This window comes from Podarcis melisellensis, assembly GCF_964234715.1.
Source record: "Podarcis melisellensis genome assembly, chromosome: 11".
Taxonomy (NCBI): Eukaryota; Metazoa; Chordata; class Lepidosauria; order Squamata; family Lacertidae; genus Podarcis; species Podarcis melisellensis.
The window spans coordinates 10,842,337-10,856,477 of record NC_138543.1 but is presented as its reverse complement, the minus strand read 5'-3'; the positions used below and the strand labels follow the sequence as shown (position 1 = coordinate 10,856,477).

The 14,141-nt window shown below is 42.0% G+C and overlaps 1 long non-coding RNA gene across 1 annotated transcript; it reads left to right on the top strand.

Annotated features, from left to right (window-relative positions):
• Positions 1 to 3,260: 3,260 nt before the first annotated feature.
• Positions 3,261 to 12,494, top strand: LOC309380725. The gene is made up of 2 exons (XR_014173079.1): positions 3,261 to 3,509; positions 12,111 to 12,494. It is a non-coding gene; the product is annotated as an uncharacterized lncRNA (long non-coding RNA).
• Positions 12,495 to 14,141: the final 1,647 nt, after the last annotated feature.

The following is a 14,141-nucleotide window of genomic DNA, read 5'->3' as shown; positions in this document are numbered from 1 at the left end:
CTGCCCATTGTCTTAACAGTGTGTTAGTAACACTGCTGAGACTTGCAGCCTGAATAAGCTAAACTGGATTCAGTGTGTAAACTAAAATCCCATGTATTGGTTTGGAGAAGCATTCCAAAAACTGAACACAACACTGCTAGACAATCTTTTGAAAGACTTAATGCAGTTGTACTACAGAACAGAAGACTAATTTGATGAGAAGTCAAGCCTTAATTCAAATATTATCAGATGCATCACCTGAAAACACTATCAAAGCCTCTGCTATTTAAAAAGTTCAACAGAAAAAGAGATTAATTGTAAGATAATGTTTTTAATTACCAATGGGATTTCCCTTTTGAGCTAACTGGGTTTCTTTTTTCCCAGGACTGAACACTGACACTATTTATTCTTATTCATGAGGAAGATGTTGGGTTTTTTAAAAAAAGAATTTGTTATGAAACAGTAGTTAAAGTGGATGCAACTTAAGTGTCTGTTTTGAATTACTTTTCTTGCCTCTGAGCAATTCAATGGATCTTTCTAATTGTTATGTGTATTTTGGGGTGTAGGATCATGATCTTATTTTAATATTATTAGATGAGGCAGAATTAGGATGGCTAGGAATCTCATTTTTAATCCCTCCAAGCAAAAGATAAATAAAGCAGAAATAATTAAGCACAAAAAAATGGGTATCATAAAGGTAAACCTTGGTAGCTGAAATCTTTAGCCTTAAAGATTATTTTGTGTTTGCTTTCTCACTGCAGTGTTTATTCTATTTTGCTCCTTCTCAAGTTATCAGACTACTTCATTCACATTTTTCAGTTGTTGCAACCATTAAAAAATTCCAGCAGATGTGCTATTGTTAACACAGCTGTGCAGACAAACTATTTCCTTTCCTTTTTTTAAAAAAAAGAGCGCCCGAGGTGCCCATTGAGCCATTTAATTGATAGCTGCATAAACAACCACCCCCCAAAAGCTACCCAAATCTCCTCCAACAATAAAATAATTTGTCCGCTAATTGAAAAGGCCTTAACTTTGGTTGTCAATGGAAAATGCTTACTTTAGGGAGCTAAGGCGATAACAAATAAAGCACAATAAATGCAAACTAAGGAATGTGGTACACCAACTGCCACAAACGCAGATAATTCCTAAAGTTTGGTTCCCCAGGAGAAACTCCTGCTGTGCATAAAGCTAGGTGTCTCGTAGTTATTAAAAGGTCACTGTTATCTGTTGGCTATTTCATGCTTCTACTAATGCTAATTGTTTGGCTGTAATCTAGACAGCCCCTTCTCTAAGTAGAAGGTACCTTTGCTTATACGAACAGGTATGATTTCAACTGATTTCCACCCCCCACCAACCGGAGCCGCCACTTCATGCCAGATGATTTTCAAAAATAATGGAACACTTACCTGAGGCAGTGTTGGGTTTGTGGGCAGGTGGTACTGTGGTCTAAGCCACTGAACCTCTTGGGCTTGCCCATCATTAGGTCAGTGGTGTTGGGATACTGCCAGGGAGACAAAGGCCATCACTGCCTCCACGCCGACTCCGGACTCCGGACGTCCATCGACCTCCCGTAGATACAGTATCAGCAAGTAGCAAGCGACATGAGCTCCAGAAATAGATTGCCACATTCCTGGGCTGATGCACACTCTATCAGCAGAATTCACACAGCGAAAGTTGCACAGCAGGAGAGCATATTTACTCAGCGTTGGTCAGAACAAAGAACAAACATGACCGCCTGCTAGCGTGTTCAGGCACCGAGAGAGAAACGAAAGCAATAGCAAACATAAACATCCTGTGAACAGGAAATACGCAGACTCTGACTCACACAGCCTGCTCCCTCTTAAGGTGGAACCGAAATATCCTTAACAAGTGGTTACAAGCTAGTACAGTGGTTCCTCAGGTTAAGAACTTAATTCGTTCTGGAGGTCCGTTCTTAACCTGAATCTGTTCTTAACCTGAGGTACCACTTTTGCTAATGGGGCCTCCCGCTGCCACCGCGCCACCGCCACATGATTCCTGTTCTCATCCTGTCCTGAAGCAAAGTTCTTAACCCGAGGTACTATTTCTGGGCTAGCGGAGTCTGTAACCCGAAGCGTCTGTAACCCGAGATACCACTGTAGTTGGAAAGCATGCCAGTGCTAGTAGATAAATAGGTACCAGTGCAGTGGAAGGTAAACAGTGTCAGTGTCTGTCAGTGTCCCATTGTGCCATAAGCAGTTTAGTCATGCTGGTCACATGACCCAGAAAGCAGTATGCAGATAAACTCTGGCTCCCTCGGTTTGAAAGCAAGATGAGTGTCGCAACCCCATAGTCGCCTTTGACTGGACTTAACCGTCCAGGAGTCCTTTATGTTTAGCTTTTGGGAGGTTTGTGGGCATCCCTTAGTCACTGTTGCCAAGCATGGCCTGCTGGTGCTAGGGGTGCCCTTTGGCCTGATGGACACATTGGGGTGAACATTGGTCGATGGCGCCACAGTGTGCTTGCTGGGCTCTAACATCCAAGGTCCATGCAGCAGGGAGAGAGAAATCTCAGGAAACCTTCCTGCATGCACACAGAGTGAGGCTGTTAACTTGTCCAGGCGATGAGAATAGAAATTACCCCCCTATATCAATGAACACCTGCCCAGACATAAGTTGATTTGGTTACATTGGTTGAATCTGACTAGTTCATTTGTTTTGCAGATCCTCAAGTTGTCATATTTAATAAAGAGAACCTATTTATCCACATCTGGTTGCCTTGATTCTTCTTCCTGGTGTGCTGGCAAGGTACCTTTGCTTACACAAACAGGTATGGGATTTCAGCTAATTTCAGTCTCTTGCCAGCTGTAGCCCCACATCCCACACCAAAGGACATGAAAAACAGAACCCAGAGAGGAAGTGTTAGATCATGTTTCAACACAGGTAAATGAGGATCAAAGAGGCCTGAGGGAAATGACATAGTCAAGGACAAACGGATAAAGGGATATTGGCAAGGCATGGTGCTTTGATTTTTGATTTAGCAGAGTTTGGCCCAGCTGTAAAATGACAGAAGGAATAAGCTGCATGGACCCTTCTTCCAGAGTTCCTGGTTCCCCATTTGTGGTGTGTGGAACCTCAATGTTAGCTTTTGAGGTGACACAGCGGTCCACAGTGGGAAGGAGAAGGCAGGAAAACTCCATTGCATGTAATCCTATGCCCACCTCTCTGACCCACTCAAGCAATTGTGATTTCAATGGTCGGCGCATGATGTCATAAAGAGTACTTGTCATGAGCCAGGAGTCAGCTTCGCCTGCTGAACAGCAGCCTGAAGGGGAAGAAGGCAGAGGGACTCTACCTGCAGCTGATCAGCCTTCAAGGACTCTAATGAGAACCAACTGGCTTCAGTCAGATGCTGGAAACAGCACGTGTTGTTCCTGGCCCAGTATTGCTGTTTCTTGATCCTCTTGACCTTTGATCATCAGATTCCCTGACCCCTGGAGTGTCTGACCACATGAATCGCTGTTGCCTGCTCCTAGGACTGGACCTGACTTTGGATCCAGACTCTGCCTACAGGTAAGCGCACCCCGGAGACTCTCTTGGTTGGCTGGCCTCACTCCCCTGAGCTTGCCCATTGTTGCTCAGCATGGGACTGTGACAGTATTGTGTATAACTTAGGATGCCCCATGACCTTGTCCTTTAGACTTATTTGGTCTCTAAGTTCTGTTTCCATACCTGACTGTTGCTCTTCACATCTGAAATTTACAGTTGTGACAATACGCTAGTAGCCAATATTGAGGAAACATTTTGGGGCAAGTGTATTTCTGAGGTTTCATCATTTACTTTTTGCATTCTATTCTTCATTAAATAATCTTTCCATTGATATATAATTTTATGGTATTACTAAAAAAATTGGGGTATTATGAGCCTTGGAAATATACTTCTTCCAAAAGGTTTCCAGAATTTTGGCCATTAGTGTATTTTAAGTCAGCATAAGGATAAGGACTGTACCAAATATTCACTTCTAATGCTTAACTTGAAAATGATGATTACAACAAGGGGGTATAAATATTTCTCCTATCTTCCTTTTAGAGAGGCAGTCATAATTTCCATTATTTGCTGCTGCTTTTTGCACATTTCTTTCCTTCTGGTGCCTAACTTCTTTCTCATTCCTGGATTGGTCACATGGGTGACTCCAGCTCATCAATAAGTAGTGAGTAGGATAATACCTTCCAGGAGAAGGCGACCTGATGCTCCGCATCTATTGCTGGTCAAAGAATTCCCATCAGCCTGAGCCAGCATTGTCAATGGTCAGAAGAGAGGAGAAATGTCCGAAAAATCTGAAAGGCACCCCCGTTTGCTACTGTTGTCCTGCACAACTAATCAGATATGGGTACATAATGGAATCACTATGGGCAAGGAGAGCAAGAAGAGAGGGCAATGCTATGACTAGTCATGCTTCCCAAAAAATTGGGGGTTGCCCCAAAATTGTAAGAAAGTGAAGACATTTTCAGCACCACTGAAAATGCTTGTAAAAGAGAAAGAAAGAAAAAAACTGAGTTTATTTGTAAGAGGGAATAGAGAACCGTTTCTCTTTTCTCTTTTTATTTTTTAAAAGCATACTGCGCATCCGTGGAAATGACTTGCTGTTGAATAACTTTTGATGTCAATCAGTGTCTAGTTTCTGCTTTGCATTCCTCACAGGGACTACCATGGTAGTTTAGCATGCCTGAATGAGCTAAGACAGATAGAGGCATTCTGATCTCTTTGTTAGTTGCAGCTGATTTTTATTCTCTCGGAGGATCTGAGGAGAGAAAAGGAGAACTCTAACAAACCGTTGTGACTCCAAGTATGCCACTATTCATGATCATATCCCAGCGAAAACCTTAAGTTCTGTATTTCCCAAAGAAGTTTTGTTTTCTTTTGTTTTTTTGAATGAGCTTTGTTATTCAAAAGAGCTTGTAGCGGTTTTTTGCTTAGCGTTGGCATCCTGCTGGCTCTGACACAGACTTGCAGATTCCCGCTGAAGCTGATTCAATTAAAAACAGAGAAATCAATATAAATTTGAGAAAAGGCATTAGACAAATGATCTGCCACTCATAGAGCTTTTTGTACAGGGCAGGTTACCATGTAAGAAGCAGGCTTTTCCAAGTGGTTTGCGTCTTTTGGTTAATCAAGAATAATTTCATATAATGAGTGGAAGCTGCTGCTGCTGTGTGTTAATTTGTTTTGGTGCAGATGTAATGGCATGTGTTTATATAGTTAAATAAAGGACATTATTTAAGCAGCTTATGGTTTAAAAACATTTTGCAATTACATTTTTAGAATTATGCTTTAGGGCTATTATTACTTAAATGGGGAGAAATCGTTCATATTGATGATCAAACTACACAGAAGAAAGTTGTTTTCACCCAAGTTATCTTGATCGACTATACAACTCTGGTAAGGAGGCTTTAATCAGATTTCAGGTACATCTGTGCAACAAAATGTATGTTTTATGATAGCCTATATTTGTAATAGCTAATAAAGGTTTGGCAAAGTAAGTCTTCAAGGAGTGAGAGACTCCACAGTTTCCAGCACTTACCTCTGGGTTTGGTTTCCTTGAAATGAAGGTCACTGAAGATTGTGGTGTCTTCATGATACATGAATTTATTTACACATACATTCTAACTGAACATATAAAGGATTCTTCCATCTATGAAAAGGCTTTTGATCCACTTGAAGGATCTGGGCAAGTGACTTTTGACAATTTCCTCTCCCCCTGCTGTCCCCAGAAGGACCCTGGGAATAGGCAAAAGTCAGCTCTAGTTGGAGTGGATTTCTGGATCTTAGCCACTGTGTCTTTCCCTTTGAAACAAATTGAGATATACCGTACTTTAGTGTTGTACCATGGGTTGTTCCCACTCGGCCAGTGGATACACTGCTGTCAACATGTGGCGGCAGCTTTAAATTGCTCCATGTGGCTTTGGGGATAGATTAGTCACTGAACACAAATGTTTGCATACACAGACCTTTGCTATATGAAACATTTCCGATTAACTCTACCTTGGATGATTGTATATCTGGATTATTTAGCAGCACCTAACCACTGCTGTTTCACTTTATGCTGTCCAGGAAGTGATTTGCTAAAAAGAGTTGACTCCTGGAGAGGGGAGAGGGACCATAGGAAAGGCAATGTCTAGATCATGGGTAGGCAAACTAAGGCATGGGGGCCGGATCCGGCCCAATCACCTTCTAAATCCACCCTGTGGACAGTCCAGGAATTAGTGAGTTTTTACATGAGTAGAATGTGTGCTTTTATTTAAAATGCATCTCTGAGTTATTTGTGAGGCATAGAAGAAGAGTTTGGAGTTGATATCCTGCTTTATCAGTACCCGAAGGAGTCTCAAAGCGGCTAACAATCTCCTTTCCCTTCCTCCCCCACAACAAACACTCTGTGAGGTGAGTGGGGTTGAGAGACTTCAGAGAAGTGTGGCTAGCCCAAGGTCACCCAGCAGCTGCATGTGGAGGAGGAATTCGTTCTTTTTTCTTTTCTTTTTCTTCAAAATATAGTCCGCCCCCCCCCCAAGGTCTGAAGGACAGTGGACCGGCCCACTGCTGAAAAAGTTTGCTGACCCCTGGTCTAGAGTAATCTATACAAGCTGTAACTAGCTCCCCAAATCTCACTGAACAGCTGTGTGATCTCTGTTCTACAACTGAGGACATTTTGCAGTTGTTCCTTAGGTGAAAAAGTCAGATCTTCTCATCTCCGGAATAAAAAAAAAACACATGTTATTTTCACAGAACCAATCTGTTAATTTTGTAAGCAGGTGCGTAGCATAGAGTTTGGAAGGAACATCGAGTAAACGAATAGGACAGTAATTTTTTGGGGGTGGGGCCGTATTCCCTTTCTTGTGAATTGGCATGATGATATTTAATTTCCATAATTTGTATGTGTGAAGAGCCTAGCCAAGATGGGTTCCCACCAGTCCATATGTGCCTTTAAGAGCTGCAGTTGCATTGTATCCTCACCAGGGGCTTTCTATGAAAGATCTTATTTCTGTAGGGGATACTGCTTGCCATTCTGGTGGTTTTGACCAGTCAGTGGTCATCTCAGCATCCGATGGTTGCCCTGCCTGTTCTCCAAATAGTTCTATATAGTACTTCACCCAATGTTGTGCCAGTATGGTGGCATCTAGTGCTGATTTTGTTTCATTCATGCCCCAAGCCACCGGGTCCCAGAATTTATCCTCCCTTTGTTCAGACACTGCCAGTCCTAGTTCTTGCCACTGACGTCCCACAAAACTTGCTTTTTTATTATTCTTAAGGATTTTCTTGTATGCTACTCTGATCTTACTCATATTTCCCTTATTAATTTCAGAGGGTTTTCCCCCTGAAATGTCATAAGGGCTCTTAAAAGGTCTTTCTTTGCCTCCTTATATATGTAAAATGAGCTGCTAAGCTCCAAAGATGTTTCTGTAGGACAAATGTCCGGAGAAAATTCCCTGCTGCTACTACTCGCAGGTAATGTGACCTTGACTTTTTTTTAAGTGTTCCGTCTTTGGGTATATTTGACATTTTATGAACCATAGATAGTTTGTGAAATTGAAACAAGAAAGTAACATTCCAATGCTTTGTTCACATCTGAAATGTGCCATTGCTTTCAGTCATGCATAGACAACAGTAATCATATCAGTGTTTTTCTCCTCAGCTGACTAAAGGCACTAAAGCCCTGTGTGATTTTAAAATGGCAAAGGAAACAGATGCCCAGTCTCTTTGTCAGCTTCTTCCACTCAACGCCTTTGTGTTGTTCCTATCAAATATTGCTCTGCAGAGAGTTTAGCTGGAGCTGATGAACACAAAATGAATGCATTATGGTTGATAAGGAGCTGCAGCCAAAACTGGCAGCCCAATGGCCCTGTAATTCGCCAAGTAACAGGACACCATCTTTCCATGAGTTTCCCCACCTCAGTGAGTGGCAGACAGTGACTTGGACCTGGGGAAATACACTATGTAATGATGCCACATAATACTACTAGAAATTACATGGAAATGAAGAGCCAGAAATGGGAACTTTTTTTAAAAAAAAAAGCACTACTGTATTGTCCATAATACCTAGCGATTGCTAATATACCTTAAAGCTTCTCTCCCCTTTCATCACCCAGTTTCTTATTCATATTGTGTTAGAAACAGGTTACACGGAAACTTTTTTTATTTTTCATTTAAAGAAAAAGAATTGGGATGGTGTCTCCAAACCAGTAAGGCAAGGGCCAGCCAAATATTATTATTTTTTCTACCTGAGTCGAAGGACAAAATTGCTCCCCATTCCATTTGCTCAGGTCAACTGGTCTGACAGTACTTCTACACTGACAATGGGATGGCGTTTCTGTGTGCTCTGGCTTCCGTCATGGTGTTGCATTGCGCCAGAAGTGGTTTAGTCCTGCTGGCCACATGACCTGGAAAGCTGTCTGTGGAAAAATGCCACCTCCTTCAGCCTGAAAAGCGAGATGAGTGCCGCAACCCCATAGATGCCTTTGACTGGACTTAACCGTCCAGGGGTCCTTTACCTTTACATACCTGTGTTCTCCACTGCAGGCTAGTTTAGGAAGTGAAGGTCAGCCTTCTTAGCACACAAAGCTCTGTTCCCCGGCATCTGCTGCCTGAGGCAGCTACCTCAATCTGCCAAATTATAGGACTGGCTCTGAGAGGGGTCCTACTGCAGCCTAGAGGTTGCTCAGAAGCAAATAAGAAATGTTGGAAATGTGGAGAGGCGGAGGGAGACCTCTACCACATGTGGTGGAGCTGTGGTAAAGTGAAGGGCTTCTGGGAACTAATTTACAATGAACTTAAAAAAGTTTTCAAGTACACTTTCCCAAAAAACTCCGAGGCCTTTCTATTGGGACTGACAGGGAAGGATATTAAAAAGAAAGACAAAAATCTTTTTCTTTATGCCACGACGGCAGCAAGAACTATGCTGGCCCAGAATTGGAAAACAGATGTAATACCTACTATTATGGAATGGCAGGCTAAAATGATGAATTATGCAGAACTGGCCAGATTATCAGTAAAAATACAAGACCAGGATGAACAGAGGTTTCACAAAAGTTGGAGTAAATATTTGGTGTATATAAGAGACAATCGTAAAACCTTAAAGACACTGGCAGGGTTAGATTAACTCTAACAGCATATGGTAAAGTAGACAAACAAACAGAATACGCGATGTAAGAAAATATATGATACTTACCGAAGGGGTGGGGGGAAGTCTGAAGCTTGGCAGAACCAAATATATATGTGGGATTTATTTGTATAATGAATGTATGTTTAATGAAAATCAATAAAAAATTATTGGGGGGGGGCGGGAAGAGGTTGCTCACAAGCCATCAGATAGGTTTGCATGGATGGACACTCTTAACGGTCTGTTCCATGGGATGGATGAACTTCATTTTCAACTTCCTGTACTGAAAATATGGCATCTACTTTGACAGAAGGCTGCTTCAGTGCAACTGGAAGCAATGACATCTTGTTCATGTGTTTACCTCAGGAGCATGCCTATCATTTGTTCGTTCATTTCAAAATGGATGTGCTGCAAATCCTTAATACTATGGGCAGGACACTGTTCCAGTGACATGCTGGTTTGATGTAGGCTGAGGGCATTGCCAGGCAAGTATGCTGTTGCACTCATAGGTAATAAGAACCTGTTAGCTTGGCTTCAGTAACTGGTGAGCTATTGTGTATGGGGATGAATTAAATCCATGTATTTGTTCAGTATGACTTCTGGCTGAGTTTAAATGCCATTAATTCTGCTCTCTCATTTCTAAAGGTGGTTTCCCCTCTGCATAAATAACAAATAAATAAATCTTGTCTGCCACTTTATAAATAAGTGGAATGGTCTTCTTTTGGAGGAAAACCAGTGTGGTACAGGAATCGGCCAGGCTTTGTCATGAACAAATGGTACTCTCAACTTTTCCAAAGTCATTGATAAAATGTTTGTCTGTCTAGTGGGACCTTTGCTACAGAAGTGCAGGTCACAACAGGGTTTTTTCAAACTTCCAATGACAATATCCTGTCCGTATGCAATAAACAGAGTCTAGCTGGAGTAAGACAACTTTATAGTCATTATACTTATGTCTCTGTGCAGAAGATGGGAATATACCCTCTCCACACATGCATAAACACAAACGTGTGGAATACTCTCCTTGGGGAGATGTGCCTGGCACCGTCCTTGTCAATTTTTAAGTGTCAGGCTAAGCTTTGATTTACACAGGCTAATTACTGTTGCCGCCTATGGTGATGCTGATATTTTAATGGGCTGGGTGGAGCCTGTCCTTATGAATACACTGGTGGGTGAACATTTCATCTACAGTGGAACCTCGGTTGTCGAACGTAATCCATTCTGAAAGGCCGTTTGACTTCCGAAACGTTTGACAACCGAGGCACAATTGCCAGTCAGCAAATTCCTTTTGAAAAATGGAGAAACGAGGCGAGGCACATTTGAAAACAGAAGCATTCACTTCCGGATTGTTGGTGTTCGGGTTCTGAATTGTTCGGGTTCTGAAGTATTCGACAACCAAGGTTCCACCGTATTTTGAATTATTAGTTTTATTTTTTTAGGGTTTTAAATTGCTTTTATATGTTGGACAGTGGTACCTCAGGTTAAGAACTTAATTCATTCTGGAGGTCCATTCTTAACCTGAAACTGTTCTTGACCTGAGGTACCACTTTAGCTAATTGGGTCTTCCACTGCTGCTGCACCGCCGCCGCACGATTTCTGTTCTCATCCTGAAGCAAAGTTCTTAATCCGAGGTACTATTTCTGGGTTAGCGGAGTCTGTAACCTGAAGTGTCTGTAACCTGAAGCATCTGTAACCCAAGGTACCACTGTATTTTACTTTGCCAAGTAGCGTTGAAGACATTTTTATCGCATAAAGCTCTAACACCAATCATGTTCTGATCTGTTACGATGGAGTCTCTTCACTGCCAGTTGTTCTATATATAAAGGTAAAAAGGTAAAGGACCCCTGGATGGTTAAGTCCAGTCAAAGGCGACTATGGGGTTGCGGCACTCATCTCGCTTTTCAGGCCAAGGGAGCCGGTGTCTGTCCACAGACAGCTTTCTGGGTCATGTGGCCAGCAGGACTAAACTGCCTCTGGTGCAATGGGACACCGTGACAGAAACCAGAGTGCACAGAAATGCTGTTTACCTTCCTGCTGCAATGGTGCCTATTTATCTACTTGCATTGGCATGCTTTCGAACGGCTAGATTGGCAGGACGTAGGGACAGAGCAATGGGAGCTCACCCCGTTGTGGGGATTCGAATCGTCAACCTTCAGTTGGAAAGTCCAAGAGGTTTAGACCACAGCGCCACCTTCAAGTGATTCTCCTTCCCTCTGCATCTGTTTGTGGAGACTCCATCACATAAATGTTTTTCATTTCTTTGGAACGTAGAACTTTTCAAATGTCTGAGTATACATAGCTTAACCTTTAGGTCTGGTACAGTGGCATGCTGCTATCTGCATCAAATGCTTCTATTTTTGCAATATTCAGGAGTGCAGCAACAGAAGCTGCACACCTTCCTTTATATTTTCTTCCTTATCATAATGGCTATTGCCTTCCTGTATAAGATACAATTTTTGTCTGGAACCTTTGTAAGCTGATATTGCCTTAGCTGAGCACTTCAGTTATTTAAGGTCCCTCGTTCTGTTGCATGCATTCCTGTCCATACCTGACAGTGCAATCCTATATGCATTTACTCTGAAATCAGCCCTGAGTGCTCACTGGAAGGACAGATCCTGAAGCTGAGGCTCCAATACTTTGGCCACCTCATGAGAAGAGAAGACTGCCTGGAAAAGACCCTGATGTTGGGAAAGATTCAGGGCAGAAGGAGAAGGAGACGACAGTGGACGAGATGGTTGGATATTGTTCTTGAAGCTACCAGCATGAGTTTGACCAAACTGCGGGAGGCAGTGGAAGACAGGAGTGCCTGGTGTGCTCTGGTCTATGGGGTCACGAAGAGTCGGACATGACTAAACAACTAAACAACAACAACAAAAGTCACACTGTATTCATTTGCAATTACTCCACAGTTAAGGGCTACAGCCTCAATCCACACTAACTACAAGTTCTATATATAAATTCCATGTAAGCTTATAAATAATGATTCTCAAAACTGATTTGCTAACCATGAAATGTTTTATTTGTAGAAAGATTACTAGGACTCTGCATGCAACAGCTTCAAAATATGTTTCCATGCCTTTTAAAAGCTGGATCTTAAAACATCTGAGGAAGAGAAGGAAGAACAAACAGACTCTTTAACACTTCTAAAATCAGAGCAAATCCCAAGAGCCAATTTTAATTGAAGACAAAGAGCAAGGATGTCCTGGGACCTCCAGATATCTCATTATTACTTTAGCAGACTGATTTAATAAGTGTCAAGTAAAATCTCTCTATTTTATCTCTTTAAAAAGTCTTGCACACAGGAGATCTCAGATCAGTCAGCCTGTAGGTTGTATTCCAATTCTCCTTTCAGCTGAAGAACTTGATACAGAAAATATAATAAAGCTACCTTCCTACAGTTCTTTAAAGTAGGAATTATGAGTTATATTCACAAATAATGATTGTGGATATTATTTTTTTTAAGTATCAGTTTAAATGATGCTTTGTAGAAAAAATGTAAGTACATAGGTCCTTGTCCTAAGGAATTTAGAGACCAAGTCTATGCATATCACAAGTCGGGGGTCAAACTGTACATGACAATGTAAATTGTACAGTTATGTCTCTTGGATTTTACAAGATGAGCTACAGCTGTTTTCATGGGGGTGACTGTTATCAGGACCACTGTGTGCTGAGAGATGCAAAAAGAGATTGGATTAAAAAAAATAATTAAGCACAAATACGAGGCAAATTGTGGGGCCTCTGCCCATCCCTAGAATATATCCCAAAGGGCTTGATATGATCTCCTGTTGTCATGTTTCAGAACTCAGAAAGAGCTTTGGTGTGCATATGAAAGTTCACATGAAGGGGCTACCCAATGCATATCGGTGAAAAGAAAAGCTCTTTACATGGGCGGACTGCATATGTTGAATATTTTCTGCTTTGAAATGAATTGAGCAACCCCCACAAATGTGACACACCTGTTGCCCGAGAGCAGGAAAACTTTCCCATGTCCATATTAAACTGAACACATTGATCCTTGCTGTCTCTGCTTTCACTGTATAAATAATAAATAATGTAAAATTGAATTTATAATCTTTAGGGACCATATTTTTCTCTCTACGTTCAAGATAGAGTGGGTTTTTTTAAAAAAAAATCATAACTTTTTATTGATCTATTTCTTCTTTTAATGTTTCTAACACAGCAATCCTACATTCACATTCTGTGAAAACACACCACAGTTATGCTGGTGCAACAGCTGTTGTATCCAAGGCACACTCGGCCTGGGAAAGGAGGGGAAAAGATAATAATAATAATAATAATAATAATAATAATAATAATAATAATAAAAAATGTATTATTTATACCACACCCATCCGGCTGGGTTTCCCCAGCCACTCTGGGTGGCTCCCAACAGAATATTAAAAACCCAACCAAACATTAAACAGGGTTGCCTTCAGATGTCTTCTAAAAGTCAGATAGTTATTTATCTCCTTCACATCTGAAGTTCCACAGGGTGGGCACCACTACCGAGAAGGTCCTCGCCTGGTTCCCTGTAACCTCACTTCTTGCAGTGAGGGAACCGCCAGAAGGCCCTTAGAGCTGGACCTGTGTCCAGGATGAACAATGGGATGAAGATGCTCCTCTAGGTATACTGGGCCAAGGCCATTTAGGGCTTTAAAGGTCAGCACCAACACTTTGAATTGTGCTCGGAAACATACTGAGAGCCAATGTAGGTCTTTCAGGACTGGTGTTATACGGTCCCTGCAGCCCCTCTAGCTGCCACATTCTGGTTTAGTTGTAGTTTCTGGGTCACCTTCAAAGGTAGCCCCATGTAGAATGCATTGCAGTAGTCCAAGCAGGAGATAACCAAAGCACACACCACTCTGGGGAGACAGTCTGTGGGCAGGTAGGGTATTGGCCTGTGTACCAGATGGAGCTGGTAGACAGGTGCCCTGGACACAGAATTGTCCTGTGCCTTCATGGACAGCTGTGAGTGTAAAATGACTCCCAGGCTGTGCACCTGGTCCTTCAGGGGCACAGTTACCCCATTCAGGACCAGGGAGTCCTCCACACCTGCC